The sequence below is a fragment of the Neoarius graeffei genome, chromosome 12, assembly GCF_027579695.1.
Source record: "Neoarius graeffei isolate fNeoGra1 chromosome 12, fNeoGra1.pri, whole genome shotgun sequence".
Lineage (NCBI taxonomy): Eukaryota > Metazoa > Chordata > Actinopteri > Siluriformes > Ariidae > Neoarius > Neoarius graeffei.
In genome coordinates this window covers 17,833,505-17,840,200 of record NC_083580.1, presented here as the reverse complement: position 1 = coordinate 17,840,200, position 6,696 = coordinate 17,833,505, and the positions used below count along the sequence as shown (strand labels likewise).

Below are 6,696 nucleotides of genomic sequence, written 5' to 3'. Positions count from 1 at the left end.
GATGAATATATGATGTCGAATTGGGCTGTTCAGGATCTCCTTCAGGGCGGGTTGATGGTTAAGAAGACGACGCTGCTTTGATCAGAACAAGACTCCTTGAGGAGATGCGAACTCAAGATTCGCTTTTCCTTGATCCAAGTGGTTATTTGATCACATAAATGTTCTATGCTATGCAAAACAGGGGGCACCCGGATTTGAACCGGGGACCTCTTGATCTGCAGTCAAATGCTCTACCACTGAGCTATACCCCCACTTGAAAACCACCATGCTTAACGGAAATATGAAACAACGACAGATGCTACGGTAACATGCTGCGATATGATCAATATACACCGAGGAGTTTAAATATCCAACAATACAAACATGTACCAGACACGCTACCGTATCTGTAGCACTCCTATCTTGAAAATAGCCCACTGGAGTTCTCATATACGGTGACAATAATACAAAGCAACATCTCAGAGATCGAGGTATCCGTTCATAATTTTATAGCTGTTTAGTCAAATTATATCCCTGCTGAAAATATTTTCTCGTGAAATATCTTGTAGACTCAAAACGAGTGGAGATGCCGGGGATTGAACCCGGGGCCTCATACATGCAAAGCATGCGCTCTACCACTGAGCTACATCCCCTTCCGGAAAGCCAGTTGGAGACTGTTTCTTATAAGGACATATGTACGAATTTATTGAGACATTTTTAGCAAATATTGGTGTAACGTTGTGCTGATAACATACAATCACCTTATTAGGAACGCTATACTATCGCGTGTAGAGTCCTTTGCTCTCAAAGCATGAGGTTCATGCATACCTCACTTGACTCTCCCAGTTTACCACATCATTATAAAAGGTTCAAATATAGTGACTGGGGAGCATACCTGTCAACTTTGAGGTTTGAAAAAAAGGGATATTTCCCAGATTTTTAAGGGAAAATTTCGGAAAGTCATACCCTTCACCAAAAGTGGGTGTGTAGTTGAATGGGGGGCAATTTTCTATCTAGTATTTGTGATTTCCTGTACTCTGGTGCATGTTGGTGATAGCCAAGACCCAAACTCAATATGCTTATGGTTTATAGAGTGCATTTGTGAATAAACTATACATTTATTTTTATTTGCTTTCAGTGGTACCAGTTATTTCCCAAATTAAGGGCTAAAATACGCATCTTATGTTAAAATATGAAAGGTCATTATATAACCAGTCAATAAATTCAATTCCATTGCAATTTATTATGGTTTTACCATAATCATGGCCTCGGAACACTAGATAGATAGATAGATAGATAGATAGATAGATAGAGTAATAAAGAGTAATATAAAATATTAAACCAAGAGTGATTTAAAAAATGGGTAAGATTCAGATAGAAAATAAAATAGACAATGAGTGGATAAAACAGTTAATACACCAATTAGTTTACACTAGGCTATTTATGAGGTCTTAGCCAGGACATACTTAATGTAAACATGTGTAGCTTACCTTTGATTATTTGGGAGGCTTTCGTTTTCCCCATGGAAAATTTCTTTGCGATGGAAGAGTCTGGGAACATTCCAGCCACACACTTGTTGAAATCATCAAAGAAAGAGAGGCTAATGTTTTTCTTAGCTATTAGCATCGCCATCTTCACCTCAGACCTAATCAGTGTTGCCAGATACTGCTGACGTTTTCCAGCCCAAAATATGTTCAAAACCCGCCAAAATGCTAGCCTGGGAAATCCCATGCTGCTTTGCACAATCGTTCCGATCTGAAAAGACAGCATGGAAACTATGGTCTAAAGGCTCGCCTGAGTTAGGGAGCCAATCAGAGAGTGGGGAGGGGTGGAAAGACGGTGACGCGTACTACTCGACAAACGGAAGCTTGTAGTTTATTTGGGACTGTTTACGGATCACATTTAACATGGCGGCGAGCGATACGAACCAAACTTTCGATCAAGCTTTAGATACTGTTCTGAATAGTTTAGAACGAAAGTTTGTTTTAAAAAAAGAACAGCATTTGGCAGTAATCGTTCGGTGCCATTGTTTTCCTATTTTTGTTTTGCCTTCTCTTTCTCTTTCCTTCTTTTCTTCGCCTCTTCGTCGCTCTAACTACGTCACCGGCTACAACTGCCATGATTGGCCATGGGCTACGTATACACCAAATGATAGACATTCGCAACGTCCAATAAACGGCCGTTGACAATCGTAAACCACACCTCCCCTACGAGAAATTCAATAGGCGGATTCCAGACCATATTTCACTTGTGATATGGTCTGGTGTTAACCAGACTACCAAAATGCACTTGAAACCGCCCAACTTGGGCGGGAAACCGCCCAATCTGGCAACACCAGACCTAATCACTTGTTCAGCCTCGCCTCCGGACGGAGTTATGTAATTACTGATGCCTGAGAGGGCGGGGACGTGAATTCATGGCCCGACTTCCTGCTGTAAACTCCTGTCAGAGGCGCGTCATGAATTCTGGACCTACCGACTTTTTTATATTGTGAAAATACGGGACTTTTATATAATGTCAAAATACGGGATATTTTCGGGAAAATAAAAAAAACGGGAAGACAGCGGGAAATAAGTCAAAATAAGGGAGTTCCCGGGAAAAACGGGAGGGTTGACAGGTATGCTGGGGAGGCCATTGAAGTATAGTGAGCTTATTGTCAAGTCTGAGATGACTTATGCTTTGCGACATCAATACAAATAATCAAAAGTCCCGAAGGTCTGGAACTTGCCCTTGGCCACTCCACGATATGTGTCTGGCTGGCGAACACAAGAATGGCACCAACAGAGCTGCCAAAGGTGAGTCAGACATCACCACTAACCAGAAAGAGAAAATTTGGGCAGGAGCAGAAGCAGGACGAGTGGTTGAAGCATTGCCGGGGGTAGATGTGCTTCAGTGAGGACGAGGATCAACAACCAGGGCAATCTCTTGCAGTTTCATAGTCCCTCATCTGTCAGGGGCTGTTGTGCCACCTCTGCCATGGCACTTTGTCCATCCCACCAAGCTTCTCGTTGTTCCCTGCTCAAAAGAAGACCTAGTGATGCAGCTTGCCCATTCCTACCCCTTGGGTGGTCACCTGGCCATGCAAAACACCATCAAAAAGATCCGTGATCATTTCCTCTTGCCAGGGATGAACTCAGAGGTGAAGAACTTCTCCCAACATTACCCTCAGTGCCAGTGCACCACCCTGAAGAAACTTGCCCCAGCATCTCTTATTCTTATGACAGACAGAGAGTCTATCAGTCCTCATATGAATGTGATACTTCAAAGGGTTGGAAGACCGAAGAGATGGAGACAGGTGGGTTACTTTGACATTTTATTCACTTTACTTTCAAGTTGTGGTTTTTAGCTGCTTTATTGCTTCACAATCTCACTCTGAGACATATACAAACACACAGGCAGGCACACACACACACAGATCTGTGCTGGATCTTGACATCTCTCTTGGCTCTTTCTCCCCTCTTTTTAAGCTTTTGGGTTGCAAAGCAATAGAAGACAGACAGACAGACACACACGACTGTTAATCAGTCCCAAGTGTAATCACCTTGCCACTCACCTCCTGTGGCTTTGCTCTGGGGTACTTCTTTCATTCATTACAGTACACCCAAAGTTGTCATAAAGTGCTTTCCATATTGGTAAATGCTGTAGCTTCTCATAAAAAGCCATACTCTGTCCCTGTGGATGGAGTTGAACACTTTAATTAAAACATATGAAATTCACATACAGTTGTGGTCAGAATTTTATACAGTGACATGAATGTCATCTTGGATATGAATGTCATGGCAATATTTGGGCTTTCAGTAATTTCTTTGAACTGTTCTTTTCTGTGGGAGAATGATTGTACAGCATACATCTTTAATTAAAAAAAAACACACTAGAATATGGTGCACAAGTTTTAATTTTCTTTGGGTTTTTCTGAAAATCAACAGAGGGTCAAAATTATAGTAGTGTACAGTGGTGTTTCAAAGTTTGTGAACCCTTTAGAATTTTCTATATTTCTGCATAAATATGACCTAAAACATCAGATTTTCACACAAGTCCTAAAAGTAGATAAAGAGAACCCAGTTAAACAAATGAGAAAAATATTATACTTGGTCATTTATTTATTGAGGAAAATGATCCAATATTACATATCTGTGAATGTCAAAAGTATGTGAACCTCTAGGATAAGCACTTCATTTGAAGGTGAAATTAGAGTCAGGTGTTTTCAATCAATGGGATGACAGTCAGGTGTGAGTGGGCACCCTGTTTTATTTAAAGAACAGGGATCTATCAAAGTCTGATCTTCACAACACAGGTTTGTGGAAGTGTATCATGGCACGAACAAAGGAGATTTCTGAGGACCTCAGAAAAAGCATTGTTGATGCTCATCAGGCTGGAAAAGGTTACAAAACCATCTCTAAAGAGTTTGGACTCCACCAGTCCACAGTCAGACAGATTGTGTACAAATGGAGGAAATTCAAGACCATTGTTACCCTCCCCAGGAGTGGTCAACCAAAAAAGATCACTCCAAGAGCAAGGTGTGTAATAGTCGGCGAGGTCACAAAGGAACCCAGGGTAACTTCTAAGCAACTGAAGGCCTCTCTCACAATAATGTTAATGTTCATGAGTCCACCATCAGGAGAACACTGAACAACAATGGTGTGCATGACAGGGATGCAAGGAGAAAGCCACTGCTCTCCAAAAAGAACATTGCTGCTTGTCTGCAGCTTGCTAAAGATCACATGGACAAGCCAGAAGGCTATTGGAAAAATGTTTTGTGTACGGATGAGACCAAAATAGAACTTTTTGGTTTAAATGAGAAGCATTATGTTTGGAGAAAGGAAGACACTGCATTCCAGCATAAGAACCTTATCCCATCTGTGAAACATGGTGGTGGTAGTATCATGGTTTGGGCCTGTTTTGCTGCATCTGGGCCAGGATGGCTTGCCATCATTGATAGAACAATGAATTCTGAATTATGCCAGCAAATTCTAAAGGAAAATGTCAGGACATCTGTCCATGAACTGAATCTCAAGAGAAGGTGGGTCATGCAGCAAGACAACGACCCTAAGCACACAAGTCGTTCTACCAAAGAATGGTTAAAGAAGAATAAAGTTAATGTTTTGGAATGGCCAAGTCAAAGTCCTGACCTTAATCCAATGGAAATGTTGTGGAAGGACCTGAAGCGAGCAATTCATGTGAGGAAACCCACCAACATCCCAGAGTTGCAGCTGTTCTGTACGGAGGAATGGGCTAAAATTCCTCCAAGCCGGTGTGCAGGACTGATCAACAGTTATCGGAAACATTTAGTTGCAATTATTGCTGCACAAGGGGGTCACACCAGATACTGAAAGCAAAGGTTCACATACTTTTGCCACTCACAGATACGTAATATTGGATCATTTTCCTCAATAAATAAATGATCAAGTATAATATTTTTGTCTCATTTGTTTAACTGGCTTCTCTTTATCTACTTTTAGGACATGTGAAAATCTGATGATGTTTTAGGTCATATTTATGCAGAAATATAGAAAATTTTAAATGGTTCACAAACTTTCAAGCACCACTGTATAGGGTTTCCATGGTTTGCAAATGATCACGTTCTGTTTTTATTTACAGTTTACACAGTGTCCCGACTTTTTTTGGAAGTGGAGTTGTAAGAAATGGTAGCCTATTTGTTTTCATGTCATCATGAATCTTTTATTTTCCCCTTTTACTTCATGGTGTGGGAGAGGATTTCTAAATAATGCATTGCCCATAATTAATGGTGGGCTTCATTTTAGTCACTGATGGTATAACATTGGTTTATGCAGCTGTTGATTAGTTGTCTTTTTCATTTATTATTAAAAAATCACTTAAAGTGCTAGTAACTTTGTTCATCTTATTTAGAGTGTAGCAATGCTGAAATACATGGTTTGTTCATGTGAAATAATATGTTAAATCATGTCAGCTAAGGAAATCTTAACATAATATAATTTTAGCACTGCAAAATGATACGTATGTTTAATTTACATGATCTATGCATCAGAATATGTCTGGAAATATTAAAGTAGGTCAATAATTCAAGCAGACATATTGAGTGTACTAATGCATGGGGTACTGGAAATGTGAGTTCTATAAGCACCTGTGTGCTTTTTTACCCTCTCAATTCACACATCCACAGGTCTTTGTGCTGTCAGTCTTTGTGGTGTTACGCAATCATCAAAGATGGAAAGCAAAGTAGTTCACAATGTTCTAAAAAATTGAGACTCCATCATTGACAGTCAAAAGAGAGGTCATGCACCTATCCAAGCCAAACATTGGCTTCTATTCTTCAATCTCCTATTGGCAATATATTGGCAGTATATTATTATTGTCAACTGTTCTTTGTTAGAAGCCTTTGCTTGTAGGCCATTTTTGCCACTCTGTCCAATGTACATTTGTGCCATTTGAATGTGGCTAAAAATTTGAAATTTTACTTGCCAGCATCTACAGTGTCTTGCAAAAGTATTCATCTCCCTTGGCATTTGTCCTGTTTTGTCGCATTACAAGCTGGAAATAAAATTGATTTTTGGAGGGTTAGCACCATTTGATTTACACAACATGCCTACCACTTTAAAGGTGCACATTGCTTTTTTTATTGTGACACAAACAATAATTAAGATGAAAAGGCTTGAATCCACCTGATGTCATCCTTATTGTGGGTCATTTTGAATATCTAGAGCAGTTGCATGCAAGAGTGTCATCGATTCTATTGGA

The 6,696-nt window shown here is 40.1% G+C and overlaps 2 non-coding genes across 2 annotated transcripts; both read right to left on the bottom strand.

Moving 5' to 3' along the window:
- Positions 1-179: 179 nt before the first annotated feature.
- trnac-gca (transfer RNA cysteine (anticodon GCA)) lies at positions 180-251 on the bottom strand. The gene has a single exon. It is a non-coding gene; the product is annotated as a tRNA-Cys (tRNA).
- Positions 252-560: 309 nt separating this feature from the next.
- Positions 561-632, bottom strand: trnaa-ugc (transfer RNA alanine (anticodon UGC)). Its single transcript has one exon. It is a non-coding gene; the product is annotated as a tRNA-Ala (tRNA).
- Between the last annotated feature and the right edge of the window lie 6,064 nt (positions 633-6,696).